Here is a 27,825-nt window from a genome sequence, read left to right as displayed (position 1 = left end):
TATTTCTTCAGCAAGTTTATTTCTGTTATTTATTCTTCGAGTTAAGATAGCGATCGCACGACAAAAAGGTGATTTCGTTACTGATACACTCGGTATTTATCAAGTTTTAGTCGTAAGGCCATGTACTGTTTTCCTAAAACAAAACAAACAAAAACATAAATAAATAAACAAAAGTAAAAGTAAATAAGCGTAATTTTAATTTTGATTTTGAAACTATAATACATGTGTCACATGACGTCGCGGTGGCCATATTAGTGTTCCAAAACAATGAAACGGCGGCCATGTTGGTGTACCTAAGTCAATTCTGTAAGATTTGAAGTCTTTTCTTGGGCAAACGCTTCTTTTTGTTCCAATAAATTTGCATAGTTAATTCATAATATTGTCCACAAACAAAATCTTTAACCTATCAATACTCTGTTCTTACTACATTAGTACACCTCCTTTCACAAATATAAAAGGTAAAAAGGTTAAGTCTGTCTCCGAGCCATGAGGCCCATACAGCCGGAGCTTATCCCGGTTTCCGTAGCATTAAGCGACTGAGAGTATTGCTACTCTCCCCTGGATGGGATGCTAGTCCATCGCAGGCATTACCCCCGGCAGTAAATTCGCCGGTACCCATTTATACACCTGGGTGGAGAGAGGCACTGTGAGAGTAAAGTGTCTTGCACAAGAACACAACGCAGCGCCCCGGCCAGGACTCGAACCCGGGCCGTTCTACTCGGAGTCGAGCGCGCTAACCATTAGGCCACCGCGCCTCCCTTTCACAAATATTAAAACAATAAAATCAGATTTAGCAAACATTACTTACATGCACAGTAACCACACGATTTTTGACATTTTGAGTATACGGATGAATCCCAACAAAACATCCAACTGTTGTAGCATTTTCTGGAATCTACTTCATCCTTGCATACTGAAATGAGACAATTGATAACCTTTTAAGCAAGGCGCTTTTCCAATGTAAGATCATCAGCTAAGCCCGTAATTTGCTTAAGTTTTGGGTTGTTTAGCGATTATATAATTATATATGATAGTCACAATAAAGCAAACAACTGCGTTTAAACTGTTTGATCTGATGACGAGATATAGCTTGGGCAATTCAACCTTATATAGAGCAGTTTTCAGTTGAGTGTCGTAGAACCAAAACCAAAGTAATTACTCTGACCAATCACAAGGGACACCTTCAATTTAAGTAAACCAATCAAAACTTGAAGTAATTACATGTAGTCGTCAGTAAGGCGCGCAAAAAAATGCGCGAGGAAACTCACAATTGGTTTAGATTTCTGATTGGTCGAGAAATTGGCGGGTTTTTTGAACCAATCACTACGCGTAGTACTGCAAAACCAAAGCAAACGAAAATTACTTTTGTCACTCAAGTGAAAACTACTCTAACACTGCTCTCTTACGTCACTGGCTAGTATTACAGCACCTGCACCAGCCTGCTGCTACAAATAGTATCCATGTAAACATCACGTCTTGACATTATGCCTGGTTGAAATATCTGCTTATGTATTTTTGTTGTTGTCTTTTGTTTGTTTTCTTATTTTGCTATAATCATTTTATCATTTAGATATGTGTGCTTATTTGTGATGCAATCTTCTCGTGAACAATGTATGAAAAACAAAAACACTACCACATCCAGGAAAATTACCTTTGTACTAAACACAGTAAAAAACTGTGTTTAATACCATTCGTTTATGGTTGTTTTACGTATATATCTTACTCCTTTTTAATTAATGAAAAACATACATATTGATAAGACATGTGTGCCGCTTTGCCTGAGCTCCGTTTGCTGGGACAAAAACAAACAATCCCATTTCGGATATTTTGGCCACAGGTTTGGCAGTTTTATTTCAAAACAATCAGTTAAAGATGACATTAGAAAAACAAACAAGGAAATATCCCAGCAAAGGTGGGGGAAACCCGCCTCACGTTCTGTAAGATATAAGAAAGGGAGCGGAGGCAGGAAGGAATGAAATAGGCCATGCTGTGACGAAGATCAAACTAGACACCAGGTTACCTCCCTTTCATGTAAGAAGCAATGATATAATCCCTCACCGGAAGCTGGGAACGATTGCTTCACAAGCTACTCGAAGCTATATAAAAACAATTATTTTTCCTGCGTGAAATAAATAATATTTGTGAATGACGCAAGGACTTTTAATGTTATATGGCTGACCTACAAACACTATCTGGTGGATTAAGGAACGAACGATTACAACAGCAGCAGAAACCTTACCTCCGTCGTAATCTCCATCACCTGCATCTTAAATGGAAATAAAAATAAAATAACAGGCGTGTTTATACGTGTATCTACTGTTAGTTAGTGTCGTTGAGTAACATTCTAACATTCATTTCTCTTTCAAACTACGAAATTCTAAAACAGTTTGATATTCTCATAATAGCAAGAAACTTTGAGTGTCAAAACAAGTATATAGGGCTCTAAAACACCACAAGAAATGCATTACTCTTTTATTGGCCGTAGTACGTAACCAGCATGGTTAAATTCTATAACTAACACTTTATGGCAAATCTTGGTAAAACGATATTGGAAAAATCTTGTCAAGTTATTCACGCATTTAGTTTTGAACGTATACATGGTTAGCTAGCTTGCATGGCTATGGTCATTCTCTGTTGTAACATATAAAAGTTGCTACATGTGTCATTTTGAGGCACCAAGAAGCAAGGTGAAGTTAAAAGGACACTGTCACCAGTTTTACTTCAAAAACTTAAGAGCCTAAAGACATATGGAAACTACGAATAGTGGTCCAATTTTGTTAAAAATCACCATGCAAGTGTACTGAAGCGATAAACAAGTGATATTATTGGCATGTGATGTGTACAGACCCCGAAATGATCCCGACCCCGAAATGATCCCCAACCCCGAACTGATCCACAAATTGCCCCTGAAATGATCCCGACCCCGAATTGATCCCCAAATATTTTCACGCTGACCCCGAAATGATCCCCACGTAATTTGTGGAATGGCGTTTTAACTGTAGAAGTGCCGACTGCTCAATAATAAGGGAAACTGAAAATTGTAAAATATTTTCTTGGTACCATTACAAGTAATCTAATTTTACTCAATCAAACGTAAATTACGGGAAATGTCTTCCTAACATAACAATCGCTAAAAATATTAACGGCTTACAGTTTTCTAAGATAATGAAATTTATAACAAGAACACCGAAGAGCATAGCCTAATCCAACGAATTGGATCCAACTATGGATTACCGTACTTGTTCTTCATGCAATAAACAACGCGCGCATTCGCTTTTCTTATCGAAGGCTGTGGTAATGTTCCTCAACCTCATGGCCATGGCTTAGAAATGCCATTCGGTTGTGGTTGTGGTCGGTGTTAGATGTATCACTTGGGATGATTATTCGCAGGGCATCCAGGGTTTTAGGTTGTCTGCGACGCAGGCTAGCCATCCTCTCTTAAGGCCCGTTTACACGGGTGATTTTTGTTGTGTAACTCGTGCATTTTTTGGCTGGCCAAAGTTGCATCAAGTTTCGAAACAGGTCCGAAACTCTTGCGCTATCGCGGCGAAAAAAATCGCCATAAAATCGCCGCGAGTTTGCAAGCGTGCAAATTAAATTAAACTAGCGGCGATTTTATTGCCCTGATATCACAGGAGTTTTGAACATGTTCGAAACTTGATGCAACGTCCGTGCGGAAAAAATTGCATTGAGTTGCGCAACAAAAATCGTCTGTGTAAACGGGCCTTTATAAAGCTTGACGCTGTGGCTACATAGAGAACACAAAAACAAGTATGATGTGATTGCGACATATCAACAGAGAAAAAATTCAATTAAAACGAAAATTAATATTTTAAGGGCACTTAATATTACCTTTCTTTATTCCACTTTAACTATCTCTGAATAACTTTTAATTGCTGCGTTCGAGAGTACTGATTAACAATTCTCACGACTGAAAGTATGTCTATGAACATAACAATCCAATTAACACAATTTTTTTAAAAAAGGTTCTTGCCTTTTTGGGTTCCTTATTGAGAATAACTAAACCAATTTTTTAACATAAAATAATAATTAACTGTTTTTGGTCACGTATTGCACTCAGTTATTATAGCACTTATTAAAGTCTTTTCCTATTTTAAGTTGTACTCTGCTTTATGGCTTCAGTTACCCTTATTATTGAGCAATCCACATTCCTATGCTTGATCGCCATTCCAAAAATTACTTGGGGATCATTTCGGGGTTAGCGTGAAAATTCTTGGAATCATTTCGGGGTTGGGATTATTTCAGGGCCAATTTGGGGATCAGTTCGGGGTTGGGGATCATTTCGGGGTCGGGATCATTTCGGGGGCTGTACAGATGCCATCAGGAACTTAAGATCTCAACTTGAAAAAATCAGCCTTCGAGTTTTGTCCTTGTGGAATGGAAATACACCTAAAAATTATAATGGCTTCCTTCTTCCTTCAAAAACAATTAACTTTATATCCCCATCTCGTACAAGAATACCTATTTGCCGATATTAGTACCCGGGGGGGATACTCAATATTTTATACGGGGAGGCTCCGCCCCAAGTTCTAACCCCTTACCCTTTTATATACCATTTTTGACAGAAATTGTACCCCTTTCATATACCTAAGAGACATGGCTGGACTTAAAATTGGACGTTTTCTTGTCATTTTTGTGTAGCGCTTAATAATTAAAACAATACAGCCATAAATTGCGTCTGTTCGAAATATTTTAATTAAAGTCCCTTTTAAATAGCCAAATGACAGATTTCCGCCAAATGACAGATTTCCATACCCTTTCATATACTTAAACTCGTGAAATCCCTACACTTTTATATACCTGAAGCCTGAAAAAGGTACCCCTTTCGGGCGGAGCCTCCCCGTTTAGGTCATTATAGGGAGTACCCCCCCCCCCCCGGGTATTAGTACTTTTTTATCGAAAAACATCAAAATCCCCGTGACAGTGTTCATTTAAAGGGTAGCGTATAAACTGTATAACGAGACGATCGTTACCAGCATGTTGGAACATAAAGAAAATCACCTACTTGCAATTTGCTGATTAATCCAGTTAATGTAATTACTGACACGAGCGTACATGGAGTAGTTATCAGTTATCAGTGTGACATTTCTTGTGACCAGCCCAAGATGCAACACCTCGCAGAACCCAGCGCCCTCCTTCCTCGCAAACTAGAGGACCACCACTTCAATATTAATTAGAAAATATAAAATGATTCAGTTAGAAACAAATTGACCAATGGTAACGGCAGTAATAGCAACAATAAAAAAGGATAGCTTTACGAGTAGAGGGGATTAAACCACTGATGCAAGATTCATTCACGGTAAAAAATTTTCAGTACCTATCGCCATGGCAAGCCCCTTGCCCTTTTCCTCCAATGCAAACCATCGTTGCATCGTGGACGCGGCTACCGGCTTTTTGCGTGCATGTCTTGGAGTCAACAACAGGAACATTGGCTTGCTGAAGGAATTCAGGCTTCTTGGCTGTTCCCCAGATGTTGAACCTTTCTGTTCCCCAACCTAAGAGTAAATTGAAACTGGTGTCACTTTCCTAAGGTCGATAAAAAATCCACGAATACGTTGTGTGCATCCGTACCTTGATAAAAACACGCCAAGAAAATGATGCTACTTTTGTCACAGTTTATAATGATTGAAATTATTCAAACCTGAAATCCAGCATCTTGTTCCTGGCGAGACACGTGACCCAGATTTAGGGAAACAGACGGTACCCACATTGCGATCGAGTTTTACTGGAACGGCAAGTCTCAAAAGGGCGATGTCATCCCTGAGGTGTGACATGCTAAAGCCCGCATGCATGATGATCTTGTTGATGCGATATACTACTCCATCTCGATGGATATGGTGCGCTCCTGTCGATAAGAATATGGTATAAAAACACCAAATGGGTCAATAAGTGTGGTCCTAAAGGTTTTTGAATGAGACTTTATCAAATACATTTATTACAAGTAACGCTACGAATAAGGTAATGCCTGCCTTTAAGCTTAATGGATTTCCGTAGCATAAAGCGATTAGGAGTATTTCTACTCCTCCCTAGATGGGATGCTAGACAATCGTATTGAATTTGCCTGAAGCCATTTATATACCTGAGGTGTTAAATGTCCTGCCCAAGAACATATCAAAACGACACCGACCAGGGTTAGCGCACTAAATTAGCTAACTACAGGCTAGCGCACTAAATGTGACATTCTGAAACATACATATATAGTGGCAACTTCATCTGGATATTATACCGGTTATTATCCAGAAAAAGGTCGCTTTACCTTTCAAGTGTGTAAATAAAGCACAAATGTACACCCGTTCAAATGAAAGCTACGTTCTAAGTCAGTCTATAGATAAAACGCTAGTGTGTACGAAGCCATCGATCAGAACGTTCATCTCGAACTGTGTTTAATGTTCTCAATGTGGCACTCTTGGATGACTCTTAGGGCCAGTTTTTAGTGGTCAGTTTGAACTCCCTGGACTGAATCGTGTTTACATGAAATCTGATAACTACTTCCAGCAAGGGAATAGAGTTGGTTATTAGTAAAGAGATAATGAGCCGCAGTTCACGAAGGCCGCGTTTACACGTGTGCTGTCACAAATGTTTATTTTGATTTAAATTAACGACGAAGAAGTTCCACAAAATAATTATACTTACCGGCTACAAGACTGTACTCATGCGGATCATTGCTGTTCCTTACGCAGTGAGCTGCAGTTATGGCCCATCTCGGGTTGATCAGGGACGCTCCACACGTGTGCCCGTTCCTCACTCTCAATGACAGTTGCCAAGGCCATGAATTGGGGGTTGCTGTTGAGCCCCCTACAATTCTGACCCCTGGACGCTGTCCACATTGGGCTGTGACAGAGATGATAATAATGCATTTGATATCGTAAAGATCGTAAATGTTAATAACGAAAATGTTTTGGTTGTTGTTCTCATACATTTAAAACCATACTGAAATTGATTTGGCTACTTGTGTAGATTTCTATCGAAATTATTTATATTGCTGTTCAAAAACACGTACTTCTTTTTCTCTCACACTCTATTTTTTTTTTTACTTGTGCCTTGTGCTTAATATGTTCTCTTTGCTTTTACTGTTTGTCCAAGGCTTCACTTGAAAGCACTTGCTACATGGCACTTGCTTTCGATTTTTTTAGAAAGGCAAAATAAACTGAAAATGGATTAAACGAAGCATAAATAGGGGTCGGTCATATCATAGAGAAAGTGAAACGAATGATAACGGGAAAATGAAGAAATGGTCCTTTTTTACCAATAACGGTAAAAACAGCCTCCTTTGAAACGTTTACTACGACAAACTACTCAAAAATAGAGACGAATGAAGATTCACTTAATTCTGCAAAAACATCGAGAATAATTATTTTATATTAAGTCAATCAACCTTACCTTGAGAAAAGACTGGTCCAAGCACAAACAGGGCAAATGCAACTAAGATATACATTCTGGTGTTTCAGTCTAGTCTACTATACAACTGAATTCAAAACAACTCAAGAGGATTTATATATTTCACGGGCATATTGTTCAGCTGCCGCCCATCCCAAATAGAGTGCAAAAGCTGTGTAATTACTCATTAACTTGACTTTATTAAAAAAATCCATTGTATCAAGTATTTTACTGTTACTGAGAGAGTGAAAGAAAGAATCCCTTGAAGGTCACTAAAATGATTTTCGACTGTTTATTGAATAAATGGAAAGAAAGTTGATAGAAAGCTGTTTGCATTTTCATATTAGAATATCATCATCATCATCATCATCATCATCATCATTTATTAGCCACTTTTGAAATGAATAATATCAAAATAACTATAGTAGATAGGGTGAGGAGACCTCCAGGAAACCAACAGGCTTATACACCAGGAATATACAATACAACGCACACTGATAAACATCACTTAATAATGTACTTTTTTAAGTACGCGAAAGCATATATTTAAAGGAACAGTGTCGCGAGAAATCATCTAAGTTTTCGTGTAAAATATTCTAGAATTACGAGAATGGACTCACTCAAAAGAAAGGCATGAAATCATTCTCCAAGATGTAAATAAACCGCAATCAATGATTTTTAAGAAATTTTCTTCCAAGAAAAACTATCAAACTTGAAAACGTCGGGTTTTTAATTTTTAGGGCAACTTCTTACTTACCAGTCTGTACCCAATCCACGTTTTAACAATCTTCAGGACTTGTAAAGTAGGATTTAGTAAGGCCAGGTCTTAACGAGTGGATTTACAATTCATGCCAACACCTTCGTGGAATTTTCAAATTGCACTAAATCTTGCTGATACTACTTCTTTAATTTCTTCTCGTGTAATAAATTAATCAAAGGAAAAGTTTTGAAAATACACAAATATTTCGCAGCTGTGAAAAATTGTTAGGTCTTTCTTTCTATTTTATTTTGCTTAAAAACCGAATGCTTCCTTGTTTACAGTATTCTTCGAAAAGCTCCGAAAAGCAAGGAAATTCGTCGAAATTCGTTTGCATTACTTTTGCACAATACCAAAGATGGACAAGAATTAAGAAAAAGACAACGAATTAATCTGAGGCAACCTTAGCAATGTACACAAAAACAAATTAAATTTAGACACAGTTTACACAGCTTTCAAACCTTCGAGATTTCACCAACATGTTCCCGCTTTGCACTTGTTAATGGTCATTGCCCTGTATTGACTGTATTGCATCGCACATCCTTACTGCGGAGAATTTTACGCGTAATTAGAGCGCGCACATAAACAAAATGGCGGCTTTTTTTCTATGCAGCTTAGTCTGCAATAAAAAATAAATCGTTTCTTTCTCGTAAACGTGTATAGCGACCTATCATTTTTTCTCAGATTTGCATGTAGCGATCAAGTTCTTTCTATAAAACGAAAACAGACCAATTCCTATGTTTAAAAAATGAAATAAAAAACACTGAAATTGTGTACTTTTCCAGTACTCGCAAGAGAATTATTAAGGAATTATATGGTATATACAAGGACTTCCTGCTCCTAAACGAATATGAGGACACCCCGTGCACTTTTTTTTTTATTTCAAAATTTAAGTCCCCTTAAGGTAGTCAACAATTAGGCAAAGTTTGGTTGAAAATCTAGTATGTTTAGTTTTATTTCGAGGCATTGATTTTAAGGGTAAATTAAGGTGTGAAAAATAGTTTTCTTTATAATGCCTAAAGCATGGGCATGCAACTCCTCGTTTTCCCTTTTCCCGCTCCTTTTTAAAGTAAGCCGAGGTCAGTAAGATGAGGAACTATTCAGGTTAGAACGGGGCATGATACTTTCGAGAAAGCGAAATATTATTTCCTGACCAAAATTTAGGGCGTCAGATGCCAATATTTGTAAGTAAGTTGCCTTTAAGTTGCCTTTATTTAAAAACACGATTTGGATAAAAGCTTACAGCTTGTGGGGTCTTGTGTATTTTCCGGACACAATATATATCTACTTGAAGCAAAAAAAAAAAAAAGAAATGAAATTTTTTTGAGTTCTTTATTAGATCACGTGCAGGAGTGCATAAGACGGCGGGTAAACTCCGTCGAGAGGCAGGGAAAAAAATGGAATAAGCATATCTGGTCTTTATTGCATTATTTATTCCTTTTTTTCGGAAACATTTTACGTAACATTTTTCAATAATGACAAAGACACAAGCCACAGCATTTTCTCATATCAAGTTTATTTCTTCAACAATACTCGCAAATGTCAGTCTCCAAGTTAAGATAGCGCTCGATCATTTCGTTACTGATGCACACGGTGTTCATCAAGTTCAAATCGTGAAGCTTACGTTTTCCTAAAACAAAAATAGATATAATTAAAGGTAAATAAACGTAATTTAAATTTTGATGATAAAATCATTAAAATTTGTATTACAGTTAAACTCCGGTAACTCGAACTCTAAAGAGAAACAAAAAATTGTTCGAGTTAGTGGGGTTTTCGAGTTATCCGAGTTCGAATTATCGGGGTTCTACTGTATCATTGACAAATGATACCGAGCCAAATCTGTGGGATGCAAAGTCTATTCTTATGTAATCGCTTATTTTTGTTGCAATTAATTTGCTTAGATGCCGTTTTCGTGAGTGAATACGCTCTATAGAAACTCAGCCGTTTTCCATTGGAAATCCGCAAGTTCAATCGCCTTTTCCATTGTTTTTTATTCGCTGACTTCCTGACGTTTTTGCTTGACTAAAAAAAAATCAGGTTTCGGACTTTAGCTCTTAAGATTTTTATAGTGCAACAATTAGACTACTCGCCTTCGTTTTCTTTGAGCGATGATCAACTCAGCTGCGCTCCGTAGACTATTCGCTCATAGAAAATTTCGGGTTCGTCATTTGCGAGTATTTGTCAATTAGCCAATTAGTTATTTCAGTTTCACGTTCTCTGAAACTTCAGTACCTCCCATTTCCTCATAGTCGTCTGGTATCTTACTATGACTATACTGCATTTCTAGTTATTTTATTTTCATTTTTTTTTAATATTTTCATGCCTCAGATTCAATGCTCAATTGTCAACACGAACCTCCCAGAAAAAAAAAAGTCCAAACAACAACAGCAACTCGGCCCCACCCCGCGCCCAAACCTTTCTCCCTGAAGGGAAAAGGGTCCTGGGGACGAGATTTACAACACCTTTTCCATTCTCGTCCCCATAGCCCTTTCGTTTCTCTTAGCCGGCTGGGCCTTGGCACGAGGAAACAAAGGGCTCTGGGGACACAGGATTTCCAGTCCTAGATTCTAGGACTTCCGGTCTTCATGTATGCAGTCACGACGTTTCAAAAGAATGTATGAGAGAGTCTTTACGTTTTCGACTTCCGTTTAGGAATTCTTTGTTCCAAACAGCCAATCAAAAAAATTCGAATTAATTCAAAAATCCTATGTCCCCAGAGCCCTCCGTTTTCTCGTGCCAAGCCGGCTAAGAGAAACGAAAGGGCTATGGGGAGAAGAATGCACCTTTTCTTCTTTGGGTTTTGCATTTAATACTTACAGGCACAGAAACCACAGGTCTTTTGGCATTGGGAGTACACTTGAGGAAACCCACAAAACGTCAAATAGCCGTAGCACTCTCTGGGATCTATCTCATCCTTGCATTCTGAAATAAGGTAAAATTAACAGCATTGTTTGCCAAGTAAAAAGAAAAAAGAAAAGAAAAAAAAAGAAAAGAAACAAAAAAAAAAAAAAGGTTTTTTCGTCCCCGCCCGCTTTATTTTTGGGGGTTGTCTTTTCTTTATTATAACAAATATTTGTAAATGAAAAACTTGCAACGAACAAATACCAACGGGATTACGTAAATGACTTTTGCCTTCGTATTAATTCAAAATTTTGAAATAAAAGCCGCCCTCAAATAAACACCACCCTTGAATAAACACCGCATCCGAAACGCTAAAAATTACAAAAAAAAAAAACACTGCTGCGTTTAATTGAATAAATACGGTTTACTATTTATGTGGATTATAGTGTCAACACTGATCTCTTGTCGACAAAATAAATCAACAACAACAGCAACCATAAAAATTACCATTGTACTTGACATAACGAGTCTGTAACCGCATTCACTGTTAACCTGATCAATTATTTTTATGAAAACCACACCCTAAGTAAATATGTTTCATAGCATTAATAGATACATATTAATGAATACATATTTGGTAGATTAAAATGCAAACAATTAGAACAACACCAACACCAACAACAGCCTTAGTTTACCTCTGCCATAACCTCCATCATCTTGACAAAAAGAACAAAGGAAAATAATTAGGTGGGTTTTACATAGTCAGCAACCTTTTAGCTAAAGTCGTTTCAGTTAACAGGTTCGTGTTCAAAATTAGAACTCTCACAATTTTTGATTATTCTCATTGCAACGAGTTGTCAAACTACTAATCCAGCAGTCCCTGAGCGTACAAGCAAATTCATACCCCAACCGTGGAAGGGGACAGGTGTTTTATGACCTCCCCCTCCCCCACCCCCTCTTGCTCCCTAAGAGTTGAGTTCTATGTATGCACAAAAAATATATCTTCGCATTGAGTACATTGTTTTTAGTTGTTATCAAAAATTACAACTATAAACCTCACTGGCATGGGTTATTAAAAGCTACCAAAGCAACATCTCAAAAGCCATAGACATACAGTCAACTTATTAAGATTTCCATGAGCACTGAATGGATAGCTACTGAAAGTACCAACATCATAGAGTAAATATTCTTTTCAAAATTCCCCCCCCCCCCCACCGCCCCCACCAAACTCCAACTATCACGACCACCAACTGCACGTCCCCCTTCTACGATACTCAAGGGCACAAAGAAAATCACGTACTTGCAATTTGATGATCAATCCAATCGACATAGTTGCTGACTCGAGCGTAAATGGAGTAGTGATCTGTTTTGCATTTCTTGTCTGCCCCAGATGTTACACCACGGAGAACCCATCCACCTTCTTCCTCGCATACTAAAGGACCTCCACTATTAGGTTAAGATGGAAAAAAATCAGAAAGTTAGACAAAAAATTATTACAAAAGCCTTAAAAATTCTAATTTGTATAAGAATAAGGTAGGTAGTGGTGCGTATTAAACATGATGTACCAAAAGGCAGAGTAGGTGTTCACAGCGAAGCAAAGCTATTTATTTTTTTTTTTCTGAGTAGTGATGTTACATTAAGGTAATAATTTCATTTACTCTCTTTAACATAGGCTTATTTATTTTTTTCTTTGTTCGTGAGCGGGCGGTATTCTACAAATCCTGCGATCTGATTGGTTCCGGGAGCGGGTGGAATTTTCCAATCCGGCCCGCGCACAGCGGGCGGTATCCGTTGCAAGATGAATCGCCGAGTGTGTTTTCCGTGCGAAATCATTTTGCAGCGTTGTACGAACGAACACATGAAAGATTTGCTCTGTAAAATTGAAATCGCTGCTCACCAGTAGTTGTAAATGAGAAATGACAAAATGGCAGTGGAATTAAAGGCCTCGAAGTTCTTCCAAAGGCGAGTAAACATTTCTTTATCGACAAAGTCGAGTTCTAGTTTCGTAGTTTGTGGTTGTTCGTACATTTCGCAATCATTTTAACGCCATTGCGGTAAGCTGCACCGGTTTTTAACTTCAATTTTGAGTAACAACTGACGTTTATCGGCCACTCCCCAAACACGCATTTCATTCAGTTTCACGTTCGCACTGTTTATAGCATAGAAATTCTGCTGGGAATCAATGCAAAGTTAATTAATTCGTTAAATACACATGTATATAGCTATACCGAAACTGTCTTTCAGTTAGATAGTATTTTAAAGTCAGAGAAATTAACATCCAACCCCTCCGTTCATAAATTACAACTTGCCAGAATTTTCGTACTCTCAAAATCCCGGAAAAGTGTGACGCCATTCTAGTCACCCTATAAAAAATGATTGAAATGGCGACCCCATTATAGTCAGTTCAGTCGTGAAAATTCGACCCCATCCAGCGGCACATCCCCATTAGCCCATTTATAGGAAGTCCCCCCCCCCCCCCCGGGCATCCAACGAACAGAGTTCCTTTCAAAGCATTCATCGGGGAAGCTGAATCGATATAAATGTGTCAAGTTTTGTCAATAATAATGCTTTGGCTCTATTTTATGTTATGTTATATTTACTACTTCAATTTATTTTATATAATTATTGAACCTCTTCAATGAAAATTTAATATGTTGAACCTTTTTGTGAGTACGATTCATTTAAGCGAAGCGATTATATTCCGAATTAATTTCAATCTTGCTCGGTCAATCCGTCAATCGACTCAACGTTGAAATGACGCGCGAAAACAAAGGTTTTGTGACACAATATTTTTCGGTTTCTTTTAAAGACAAACTAAAAATAGGAAAAAAATAAAAACGTTATTCACCAGCCTTGGTCGGTCCGTATTGGGAAAAACTGTGCCCGAGGTCTTGGTTCCAAGACCGAGGGCACAGTTTTTCCCAATACGGACCTTCCGGCTGGTGAATAACCTATATATACAGCTAATTTTAGAAAGGTTGACGGGAAAAAAAGGCACAAAATCGCACGCGACAAGACGGAAGTTGGTATGGGTTTAAGTAGAAAGCCAGTGCACGCGCTGAATACAGATTAGATGACGACACAATGTTACACATTTACTTTAATCCACGATGGATTTTAGAATAATTTTCAAAACTCAAAGACTTGCGACAGTAAAGTTGACCTCCAAAAAGCATATTCACGTGCATCAAATACAACCTTGAACATTTTCACGAGACAAATAGAGCGGTTTTCAAATTAATGTCGTAAAACCAAAACCAAAGCAATCATTTTGGCCAATCAAAACAGACACAAACAATCCAGTAAACCAATCAAAAGGCAAAGTAAATACTTGTAGCCGACGCGAAGAGCAGGAAAACATATGTGAGCGAGTCACGATTGGTTTTGGTTTCACTTCTGATTGGTTAAGAAAGTGGCGCGAGATTTTAAAATCAATCAGTAAGCGAAGTAATGCAAAACCAAAGCAATTACGAATTACTTTCGACACTCAAGTGAAAACCGCTCTATGCAAAAAAATTAGTGAATACCCAGACCACGTTAGGCGGTCTTCTAGCGTACACTGTTATGCTTTTTTCCAACAACCTTTCTCGAATTTGCTATATATGTTTGTAACTTAAAACGCAGAAGCAGGTGCATATTTATATGCAGTACAATTGAAGATGTTGCACTCTCTATAATATTGAGATGGACTGACAATTAACAATTAGACTACGAGCCCGAGTTTTCTATGAGCAAATAGTCAACGAGGCGCAGCAGAGTTGACTATCGCTCATAGAAAACGGGGCGAGTGTCTAATTGTTTTAGTGCTCTAAAGGATTGCAGTCCAAAACCTACATTGCACTTTAAAGACAAAAATCTAGAAAATTTACCGCTTAAAGAGCTACTCTTGCGCGCGACTGTTTTCTATCGGCGATAGAAATCAGTGGGAGAACCAATCAGATTCGCGGATTTCCAATAGAACACAGCTGAGTTTCTACTAATTGTAGTTATAGTTTGGAAATGAATTGCTGCTATAGATGCAGCTGTACTTGAAGTTTAAGGTTATGGATGTAGTTGTAGTTACATTAAGACACAGTTGTAATTGCAGTTACAGTTATAGAGGCAGTTATAAAATGACGTAGTTGCTCTAAGTAAATACAGTTGCTGTGGTTGCCATGAAAAAAAAAAAAAACGTTACGAGAATTATTCATAGAAAAAAAAATATTGCATTACTTATCTCCATGGCAGGACACCTTTCCATCGCCACCTGTGCAAACCATTTTAGCACCGTGCACAAGGTCACCGGATTTTTTCGCGCACGTGTTGTAGTCCACAATGGGAACATTAGCTTGTTGAAGGTACATAGGCGGTTTGGCTGTTCCCAAGAAGTTAAATTTCACTGTTCCCCACCCTGTAAAATGTGTACAATAAAGAATTGCGTCACTTTAAAAATAGTCGATGTTGCTCAAGAGTGAATGCATCAGGAAACCGTATATCATACACCAAGCAACAACAACAACCATTTCATTTTGCCAAATATAAAAAGGGATTAATATAGAATAATAAAAAAAAAAATAAAAAAAATAGGCAAAAACTATCAAGAGTAGAAATAAACTAAACGAGCTTGCTTTGACTATATAAGGCAAATTATAAGTAATTAATCACACTGTTGACAAGCATGTATACATAGTAATTTAGAAAGAAAAGGATAAAAAGAGAACAGGAAAAAGGAATTAGAGAGAAAAAAAAAAACCAGAACAAAAACAGTATCAGATAGTGAAAGAAATTTGTTTTTGTATAAGTTTAATAAGAGCAAAAATATATTAAAACACTAGGCCAGCATAAGCCATAAATACTTAAATGATTATTATAAACAATGCGTATTCAAGCATGATATATATGTACAGTTGTTATAGGATTTTTGACATTCATTAAAAAAAAAATCATTCAAACCTGAAATCCAGCATCTTGTTCCTGGTGAGACACGTGACCCAGATTTAGGCAAACAAACGGTTCCTACTTTGCTGGTGAGTATTACAGGTGTGCCGAGCCTCAAGAGAGCGATGTCATTTTTAAAGTTCCAATACTCTGGATGCATGATGATCTTGTTGATGCGATACACTTCTCCATCTCCGTCAATTTTATGCGCTCCTGTCAGTAAAGTTATATCATTTGTAACTATTTTAGAATATGCGTGACCATTTCATTAGTCACTACTACATGTATGTATACTCCATAATTTGACGGGTCTAGGCCCAGGGTACTGATCTCCTTTATTATACAACGTTTTAAGCCCGTCGATGAACCAACACGTTTTGTTGTTTCTAACAATATTAGATAAGGATGAATAGGGGTACGCAAATCCACCGATTCGTGCAATTTATTGGGCAAATCTGTCAATTCGTCAATGTTGAAATCCGAATCTGCATTCCTTTAAAATATTGTGGTATAGTTTCACTGCAACGGACAATAGATGTTTTTTTGCTATTTTTTTTCAAAAAAGTTTTGTTTCATGTTTGCGTTTTTCGGTTCCGTCAGCATGTTTTGAAAAAAATATAAGTGATAAAGATTTAATTGTTTTCACGAGACTTGATCTATTCACTTATCTATCGATTATCATTTTTTTTTCATTTTCACCTCATCTAATTTTTCTTGTATTATTTGAAGGCAAACTCGTCGATCCGCAAACCTGTTCACCCTCTCATATTAATACCAGCTTACGGAACCATATTCATTTGAACCGTTCACTGTCGAGAGCGCATAAGCGCCATTGATTCGATTTGTTCCTAAGATGTTGCGTTCTCGAGTTCAAAGAAGAAAGAATAAAGTGATAACTAAACTTGGGAAAATGATTAACTCAAGGTATTCATCTAAGTGTGAGCTATACTAAATTTCCGTCACTTTCTGCAGTGCGCGCACTGCGTAAAATTATGCGCAGTAAGGTTCGCAGTGCAATATTTAGGCATCATTTTTTTTTTTTCACAAACTGAGCTTTTTTTCCAAAGTTTGTTAAGATAAACATACAAGGTTTAAAAAGTAGTTATACTTACCCGCTACAAGAGTGAAAAAATGTGGATCAGCGCCTCGCGGTACGCAGTGAGCCGCAGTGATGGCCCATCTGGGGTTAATCAGGGACGCTCCACATTTGTGCCCGCTGATCGGTGCTCTCAATGACAGTTGCCAAGGCCATGAATTGGGGATTGCTGTTAAGCCCCCTATAATTCTGGCCGAATGACGCTGTCCACATTGGGCTGTATTAGGATTAATGTAAAATATATACGCATTAGACGTGGACAATATGTACTTATCGACTGTCCCCGCGAAAAACTGTGAATTTTGTTACTCCGAGAAAGTCTGGGGGAAAGTCTAGGGATCCGAGGCCCCGGGAAAATTCCACCTCCCTGCCACTTGATGGATTTATCTTCTTGATATGATCCTTTCCGCTGTTTCCGCTGTTCGTGGCTTAGTGTTTGTCCATAAACAGATTTTTTTCTTAATTCTTAGTCACGCGCTTGGTCTCGTAATTGAATTCGCCATATTGAGCGAGCAAATTAATCAAAAGCGGTGGAACACGTGCGCAATATAACACGATACAGAACTGGACACCAAAACACTTGTAATTGATTACCCCAATACATCCTAAAACGGAAATGTCAAACGTTATTATCTAAGAATGTACATAAGAATATTTTCAGCCTAAAATCGGCAGAAAAATAAGAATATTCAGCCTGGGTCGGAAAAAGCAATGTTCTTATAAAATAAAGATTTTTTTTTTTTCAGTTACCGAAGACTAACAGACTTTGCAAGTACCTTAGTTTTTATCCCGCTGAAAAAATAGCCGATGTTTCGATCATATGTCTGACATTTTTATCGTTTTGTTAGCCAGTTCTGTTAGAAAGAAAGGAATAAAATTACCATACTTTTAAATGAAGAAAAGAAAGAGTTTGTTTATTTGTTGCAATTTTATTTTTACTTATAATTCATCGATTAGCAAAAATGTGTTCTTTAGAAATACGAGCCTTTATCATCTTCTTATAAAAAAATATTTTTTAAAACAAAGAGTGTAATCAATCAAGCCTTTTTCTCTTCTAAGCCTTATCTAGTGCTCGATGCTTCAATTCCCATGATTTTTTTAGATAAGCAAAATTAATTGAAAAGCGATCAAGTAACGCATAAACGTGATCCGCATAATGTAACCTTAACTTCTAAGAAAAATTAATTAAAATAACTATTAGAAGACATTGTAATAAACCTTTTTCGTTAAAATAATATTCATTACCCGATTGCATGGAAGAAATTAAAATACAGACTTCCTTTAAATCTTTTTTGAGGGAAAAAAAGCTTGCCTGCAAGTCGTTTTCCAAAATCATCGTGCAAATATATTTGTAATAATAACTTTGTCGAGCTTACCTTGAGAAAATACTGGCACCAGTACAAGGAAGACAAATGCAATTAAGATATGCATCCTCGGTGTTGCAGGGTAGTCTACAATACAACTAAAATGAAAAATCTCCGAAGGGGACTCGTATATGTTGAAATCACATTGATCAGCTGCTATCAATCTGCTTATAAAGTGTTTATAGGTTAGGTCGGGACAAAAAGAATACAAAAAGCTGAGTAACCACTGAATGAAACGACTCTATGAGACAAAACAATATGACAAATAATTTACTGAGCTGATAACAAATATGTTCCCGTGGGAATGAAAGAAAAAGTTACCCGAATATCATTAACAATTGATTGCTATTGTTTTAAAATTCATTTGCTTTAAAAGAAAGTTGACAGAAGCTTTTATGTATCATCACATAAGAATACACAACGCACACTTTAACTACATTAAGTAATATGTATTATTGTTTCAAATCATTTACACAATGTAATACCGTATTTATTCGATTTAGCGCCCTGAGCGCTTATTAACTTTTTGGACCTTGAGAGTGGGCGCTTATTCGAGGCTGGGCGCTTTTAAATTTTCACCATTTTTAGCAATTAGTACGTTCAGTTTTGCAAGAATATATAATATATAATATATAATAACAAAACGCAAAAATGTGCGTATATCAAAGCTGGATGTTCATTGTCTGTAAAATATTAAGAAATCTTGGTCTTCGCGGTAGTCTTTTAGTATTACTTTAATTGTCAATTTCAATCTCAATTCCAATAATAAGCAATACTCCTTTTTGCCCTCTTTTTAGGGGGATTGGGGTGGGCGCTATTTCAACGCTGGGCGCTTGTTATCTTTTTCTACCTACAGGGTAGGCACTTATTCAAGGTTGTGCGCCTTATCGAAAAATACGGTAAATAGATCTGAGAAAAATTTGCTGTAACGCTGTTAGTGTTACAGTGGGTAAGTCATGATTGCTTGCCCAGAATAATCGAATATTTTTTTTAAGCCCTATCTTGCTAAACCATTATTGCTAATGCATTAACAAAGATGAACAGGAATTTAGAAAGAGAACTAATGCAATCTGAGATTACCTTAGAAATGTGTACTACACTTAATTGAAGTTTCAGGCAGCTTACTCAGCTATTAAGCCAAGGCATCAGTAACATGTTTGTGTTCTTAATATGTTTAATTCCGTCTAGGACAAATAAAGGTGCGAGCGTGACATTGTATTTTAATTTGTCTTTTTTTTCTCTTAGATATTTCATTTATCTCTTTTTATTCTAATTTGATTAAAATAGCATAGTGACTAAGGGCTTAACTGTACAAAAGAGGAGACATTTTATATAATGCAATATACAATCACTGTACATTATCTTGTATAATAATTTAAATTTGTTTTCTATTGTTTTTAATTCCATGGATTTGTGGAAACGCGGGGCCGAACTTTCAGGGTACGGGGTGCAGGGGGGACGGGTCACGGGGTCTGTGGAAAGGACCCCGGCCCCGCGTTTTCTGCTAATCCCTTTTTTCTGACTACCAAAACCACGGAAATGCATACCGAATTATGAATGAAACAAGGGGACTGAGTCAGCACCAGCGCTAATATTTCCGTGAGAAATATGGACAACGGTGACGAGTAGTGATTTTGGAGTCGCGAACAATCAGTGAAGATACATTTTTGGCAGAAAATCATTTCCCGCAAACAAAGTCTAATTACTCATTTATTATTTCTTTTGGAAACCAAAATATGTCGGCTCTTCGATACAAGGAAACAGGTTTCATTAAGATCCTTAATTAGTTAGTAGGTAATGCATTTTGACCGACAAAAATTAAGCTTTTCTTTTTAGCGAGAAATATACATTTTTGTTTTATTTTATATATATTTTTTTGGTTTTCCACACCCCTCGACCCCGCGTTTTCCACACCCCGCGATCCCGCGTTTTTCCCAGACCCCGGCAACCTGCGTTTTCCACAGACCCCCGGAAAACCGTAGCCCGGCACCCTGCGTTTTCCTCAGACCCGTGAGCCTGTACCCCGAGACCCCAGCACCGCGTTTTCCATTTACCCTATTTCACCGATTATTTTTTAATCGTTATCTTATTATCTTTAGTCTTAGTCGTTTAAATTGTAACATTTTTTTTTGGTTTGTTTGTGATTTTTTTGTTATTTTAAAAGTTTTTTCATACCCTGATAAGGTCAGGCTGTGCCTGACGAAATATTGGGAGGAAATTATAATATATTTGCAATCTCCTTTTCAAAGAGAAGTATGTAGGACCAAGAACTATTCAGGTTAGAACGGGGCATGATTTTCAAATATAAAAAATGTTATTGCATGATCAAAATATAGGGCTTCCGAAGCCAATATCCGTTTCTACCGGAAACAATATATATCGACCTGAGGCAAAAACTCGTTGTTAGACCACATGTATGAGTCGGTAAGGCACAGAGAACGTCAGGGGGTAAACTCCCTCGAGCGGCAGTGAGTTCAAAAATGACCAGTGCGTTCCAAAACATAGTAAATAAGCATACCATATTTATTCGATTAAACGCCACGGCGTTTATTAAGTTTTTTGTGATTCGAGGGCGTTTATTCGAGGGCGGCGTTTATTTAAAATTCAATTTATTTATTGCTTACAACAGTATGGTAACTAAATATTGAATTAAAAAAAAAAAAAAAAAAAACAGAAAAATGTTTTAGTGCTTGTCTGAAAAAGCATTTCCAATATATTAAAACATTGATTCAATCAGGAAAAATATTTATTTTGAGGCTTGCTCAAACTTGATTACTACTGCATTTGCTTTTTGACTCTATTATTGGAATAAACGCCACATCATAATGCGGCGGCGTTTAATCGAATAAATACGGTATCTGGTCTTTATTGCCTTATTTTAACCTGCATTTTTTCTCCGTATAGCATTTTACATTATTTTTCCCAATATAATAATGACAAAGACACAGCCACAGCTTTTTCCCATATCAAGTTTATTTTTCAACAAGACTCGAAAATGTTTGTCCACGAGTTAAAATAGCGATCGCACAACAAAACGATCATTTCGCTACTGAGGTATTCGGCGTTCACCAAGTTTAAATCGTGAAGCCGACGTTTTCCTAAAACAAAAAATAGACAAAATTAAAAGTAAATAAACGTAATTTTAGTTTTAAAACCATTAAAATTTGTATTATTATTGACAAACAGAGTGTATTGACATGACGTCACGGTGGCCATATTCAGGTTTTCCAAAACAATGAAACGGCGACCATGTTGGTGGCCGAGCCAATGCCGATTCCCTCTATGCGCGCGCCTGCAGGGAATCACGGTAGTTGTATTCATCAAACCATACGCGAGACTCAGCAACGATGCACATTGCTGAGTCTCGCGCGTGGTTTGATGAATACAACTACCGTGATTCCCTGCAGGCGCGCGCTATAGAGGGAATCGGCTATTCTGTGGGATTGGAAGTCTTTTCCTTTGTGAAAACTGGTTACGTCAGTAAATACGCTGTATAGAAACTCAGCCGTGTTCTTTTAGAAATCCGCAAGTCCATTTAGCTCTCCACTTGTTTTCTTTTTGCTGGGCTCTTGACCTTTTTTTGCTTGACAAAAAAATCAGGTTTCGGACTTTAGTCTTTTAGATTTTTATAGTAAAACAATTAGACTTCTAGTTATATACTGCAAATCATTCTTTAAGATAATATGTTTTATATTTTAGGTTCGATTATCATTTGTAAATTCGTACCAACGACAAAAAAAGTCAAAGCAGCCACAACAACAAATTAGACATTTTTTTTTTCTTTAGTTTTTTAATACTTACAGGCACAATAACCACAGGACTTTTGGCATTGTGTGTACACTTTAGGAACCCAACAAAAGCTCAAAGCGTAGTAGCATACACTGGCATCTGCCTCATCCTTGCATTCTGAAATACGACGAAGTAAATTAACAGTAAGGTTACGAGTTCAAGATTTCTGCGACGTGATAAAAGTCAAAAAATAAATTTATATATGACTCAATAATAAGCAGCCGTTCATCCGTTTATTCAACCTTTTCAAATTGGCTCAATAATAAGCAGCCGTTCATCCGTTTATTCAACCTTTTCAAATTGACCGTGTTCGTTTTCATCCTTGCTGGAATGAATGTTATTTTTCAGTAATATTCAAATCTTCGAATTCATTTAGGAATAAGGGACAAGAAAATATCGTCTTATAGTTGTCTAGCAGAAATGTCCGTTTTAAGAACATCGAATTTGTAAGCGCCACTATCAGACTAACAATTCCGAGACAGAATTTTGTCGCTCGATCAGAGAGTGAAACCCTTATATGCTAATGACGCAAATATTGCGAACAAAGATTCCCATATACTGCCTAAAAATAAATTACATTATGCCCAGCCGAAATTATTACAAGTTATGCAATCATGTTAATATGTTTTTTTTTTCTTAGTAACTTAGATTTTCATCAAAGTATCAACACCGTTTTTCGTGTTAACAAAATAAAACAACAACAACAGAACAACAACAACATCCAGCAAATTTACCATTGTACTCAACATTTGGAGTTTAAATTTGAATACCTCGTTCACTGATTATTTTCATGACAACCGCATCATGAGTAATTGTACATGCTTTTTATGGCATTAATGGATAAATATTAGTAAATAAATATTTGGTGGTTTAGAATGTAAACAGTTAGAACAACAACAGCTTTACTTTACCTTTGCCATAATCTCCATCACCCGCATCTTGAAAAGAAAGAAAAAGGCAAAATAGTTAGTCGGGGTTTATACGGTCAGTTACCTTGAGCTAATTTCGTTTGAGTAAGTGGCTTCTTTTTCAAACTGAGAAATCTAAAACATTTGAGCATTCTTATAACATGACGAGACTTTAAAAAGAGACACAAAACCGGGAGTGGGATCTCTTTAACACCACCAAACATTTACAAGAACTACTGTATTTAGCTGGCGTGGCTTTACTGTGGCTGAATCATAAAACTCTGTAGCTAACCTTTTGACGGCAAAACCACTAGTATAATAATGCAAAATTGACAAAACTTCAACAAATTACTAACCCATTACAGTGGAACCTCGATTTAACGAACCTCTATACAGCGAAGTCCTCGATATAACGAACAATATTCTTCGCCCCAGTAATAGTAACATATATGGAAAAGAACCTCGATATAACGAAACCTCGTTATAGCGAACATATTTTGCCAGTCCCTTGGCCATTCGTTATATCGAGGTTCCACTGTAGCCCCTGGACGTACAAGCATAACATTTATACACAAACCATGCACAAGGAATGGGCTGAGGGTTCCATAAACCCCTACCCCACCGCCTTTTCCTCAGTCCCTCCCTGGAAGATTATAGATGCTCAAAGAAATAACTGTGTGTTGAGTAGATAGCTTTTAGTTTTACGTCATTAAGCTTGCAATCTTGGATCCACTTTTCAGGATTTACCTTTTTCTTTAGAAGTCAGATAATAACGAAAATCGATGATAAACAAAATGGCGCCAAAATACCAACTAAGTGTAAAAAAAAGAATGTTTCTATTTTATTTTCAGAAAAGAAGAAAAGGCATTTTTTAAAAAAAAATTGCAACTTTTATCCACACCAGCAAATAATTAAAACGCTACCAAAGAAACATTGTAAACCATAGATACATAGTTGAAGTGTTAATATTTCCATGGGCAGTGAATGGATAGCTACTAAAAATACCATCACCATAAAATAATTCTTCATTTCAAATTCAAATTTAAAAAAATCTAGGAAAGGGGGTGGGGGTGGGGGCTAGGGAACGCATCACATCATCCAACTCCCGTCTTGCACCTCAAAGTGTTAAACTTTCAATTATAGGGACAAAACAAAATTGCATTAAATCATTGATAATAATTGGAAATCCACTTATGTACTATACTGGTTATGGAATTGTTAAAGGATAGTTTTGCTACAGGGCGATAGGACAGACTAAGACAGGCCTAAAACGTGAAAGAAAACCGCTTAAAACATTCATTACGTTTATCCACACCTTGGATAATAAAATTAATATATGTATTTCTTTTCCTAGTCGAAGGTAGGCGTTGATAACTGAGTGCACCCACATAATGCTATCATAATTTACACCAAAAGTTGAAAGACTTTTCGTTATTTTGTCCCTGACCAACAGGTATAAAGGAAAGTCACGTACCTGCAATTTGCATATCAATCCAGTCGATATAGTTGCTGACACGAGCGTAAATGGAGTAGTGATCAGTTTTACATTTCTCCTGTCCCCAAGATGTTACACCACGGAGAACCCATCGTCCTCCTTCCTCGCAAACTAGAGGACCTCCACTATAAGATTCAGGGTAAAAAATAGCCTCAGAAAATTAGACAAAAAAATAAACTTCATAAGTCTGAAAATGTTTAATTCGTTCTAGAAATAGGTAGTGGTAGTACGTTGTGGTGCGTACTAAAAATAATTTACCAAAAAGCAGGCTCGGTGTTCACAGGGGAAAAATTAAAACCATTTAATTAAATTTCTCCTAGTAGTGCTATTCTGTTTAGGTAATAGGAAGCTTACGTAAACTACGAGGAAAATGCAAACTAGAATGTCACCAAACAAAAGTATTTAATGCGCCGAATAATAGAATACATTCCATGACCGTTCTCTGCGAAACAACAACGCGGTGGGCGCTTTCTTTACATATTCAGCTGGAGCTTGTACCTTAGTCAATTGATACACTAAATACATATTGATAATCGTGAGCTGCATTTTTGACAAGGCGTTTGATATTTTGTTGCAAAATATACTTACTTCTAGTGAAATGGTGAAAAATGTGATAAGCGCCCTGCCTCATATACGCGCCCACCTCAAATAGACGCCCACTCTAAAGGTCCAAAACATTCAATAGCGCCCAGGGCGCTTAATCTAATAGATACTGTATGTCAACAAAGAAACATATCGTTACAAGAATTATTCACAGAAAACTTTGTTCCAGTACCTATCTCCATGGCAGGCCCCTTTTCCTTGTCCACCTATGCAAACCATTGTGTCGTCGTGCACAAGGTCACCGGATTTTTCCGCGCACGTTTTGAAGTCCACAATGGGAACATTGGCTTGTTGAAGGAATTTAGGCGGTTTGGCTGTTCCCCAAAAGTTAAATTTCTCTGTTCCCCACCCTCCGAAAGGTGTAAAATGAAGAATCGTATCACTTTTTTTTTTCAATATAAGTCGTTTTTATATAGCTAGAAAGGTATCCCCAACAGCGCGCGCTGTTATTAGCTAACATGACACCGCACAATAGAAACTGCTTTCCGCCAAAAGTCTCTAAGCGGGAAACATTGCAACATCTATGATGTCAGAGGGTAACATTGCAATATTGACCTACGAGCGTCATTTTTTTAAAAGTTTTCGTCGAGCTGTGCAAGAAAACACTTAATGACTGTCCCTCGGAAACCAGGTTTTCTATCCTTCGAAAATAAACGTTACCCTTGGCTTTACCTTAGTAATCATTAAGATCATTGGGAAACAAGATTAATAATTAACTGTCCCCCCGGAAACATTTGTTAAGAGCATTTTGTTTTGTAGCTAGAATTTTTCCACAAAAGGGCGCCCTCTTATTGGCTAATTCAAGGGCACATGACATCTAAAACTAAAGACCATTTCCCGCCAAAAGATTCTAAGCGGGTAACACTGCAAAATCGATTATTTCAGAGGGTAACATTAAATTGTTTCCCGCGAATATTGGCCAACCAGCACCTGTTTCTAAGTCTTTGTCGTGCTTTATGACAGAGCACTTAATAACTGACCCCTTGGGAAACCAGTTATTTTTGTTTCCCACGATTCTCAATGTTTGAGAATGATTGTCATTGAGATTCCCGGGAAATAAAATTGACTGTTTCTCTCGGAAACATGCATTAAGTGAATAATATTAATCGAAAAGTGAAGTCGTCAGCAAACCGCGTATCAAGCGCCTACCTAGCATGAAATATCTGTGAAGTTGATAAGATTGTTTTACAATGAGTGAACAAATAATTCAAACCTGAAATCCAGCATTTTGTTCCTGGTGAGACACGTGATCCGGATTCGGGGAAACAAATGGTCCCCACTTTGCTGTTGAGTTTTACAGGTATGTCGAGCCTCAAGAGAGCGATGTCATTCTTCAAGTGCGAAATGCAGAACTCTTTATGCATGATGATCTTGTTAATGCGATACACTTCTCCATCTCCTTCGATACCATGTGCTCCTGCGAGTAACGTGAAATTAGGTAAAAGGTCAAAACTATTTTACTCAGACAGGACTCACCACTCTGCAAAAATACAGGTGGAGTCTTAGTTTACCCTTCCTTCCTTTCCCAACCTTGTTTATATAGCACATACTCTTTCAAGAGTAGAAACTTAGAAAAAGATTAAAACATTATTGTGCAATTATTCCAGCAATGCAAGCTCCATGTACACCTCATGGGAAAGTTTTTTTTTTTACTGAAATGTTAAGGCCAATACATTTAGTCCATTTCAATTATCAGAAAAGTGGCATTTTGGATACCCCCCCCCCCCCCCTCCCCTCCCCCTACACACGTGGGAACTCCTCGAGTACACAGACATTTTTAAACTAACGCAACAGACATTTTTAAATTAACGGATATTTTTAAATTAACGCAACTCCCGTGGCTTACCAGGTAATTTACCCTGAATGTCAATAATAGAAGGCCGAATCACTTGTATCACTTATCTGGCGGCGACTGGCACGCTAAAGACAAAGCTAAAGACAAAGCTGAAGACAAAGCTTCTCAGCTAGTCTTGGAATCATTTTTTTTTCTTATTCCTTTCATTTTTCTTTCTATTTCTTTTTATTTTTTATTAATATATAACTAGTGTACATATTTTAAATTTTACATTTTATTCCACTTCATGTATTGTATTGTTCACTGAAAAACCTTTTTAGGAGTGTACAATAATATTTTACGTTATCTTATCTTATATTAGAACGCAACATTTGAGATGAAAAAAAAAGCCATGAAATTCTAAACCGTTTCAGCATTCCCCTGTCTTTGCAGGGAACGAAAGTGCGAAATAAACGATGTTAACGCAAGGTATTCATTTTAAAATTGCGTGTAAAACACTAAAAGGCGTCATTTAAAAGGTAAAATTTTATACAGTTACTGCAAGGATTAGAAGTACAATACCAAGGAATCAAGAATTATGCTCGCGAACCTTTTTTTTCTGAAGTGTTAGAGATAAAAGAATTCTACTTACCCGCTACAAGAGTGTACATATGTGGATCATCGCTTCTCATTACGCAGTGCGCTGCCGTAATGGCCCACCTGGAGTTGATCAGGGACGCCCCACATGTGTGCCCGCCAAACATTCTCAATGACAGTTGCCAAGGCCATGAATTAGGGGTTGCTGTTGAGCCCCCTATTATTCTGGTCCCTGGACGCTGTCCGCATTGAGCTGTAGCATGGATGAAAGGTACAATAAATACGA

At 37.2% G+C, this 27,825-nt stretch overlaps 1 pseudogene; it reads right to left on the bottom strand.

The window, feature by feature from the left end:
• Positions 1-77: 77 nt before the first annotated feature.
• Positions 78-27,634, bottom strand: LOC144664244 (transmembrane protease serine 9-like; annotated as a pseudogene).
• Between the last annotated feature and the right edge of the window lie 191 nt (positions 27,635-27,825).

This window comes from Oculina patagonica, chromosome 8 (assembly GCF_052425735.1).
Source record: "Oculina patagonica isolate OP01 chromosome 8, crgOcupat, whole genome shotgun sequence".
NCBI lineage: Eukaryota > Metazoa > Cnidaria > Anthozoa > Scleractinia > Oculinidae > Oculina > Oculina patagonica.
This window is presented reverse-complemented; position numbering and strand designations above follow the sequence as displayed.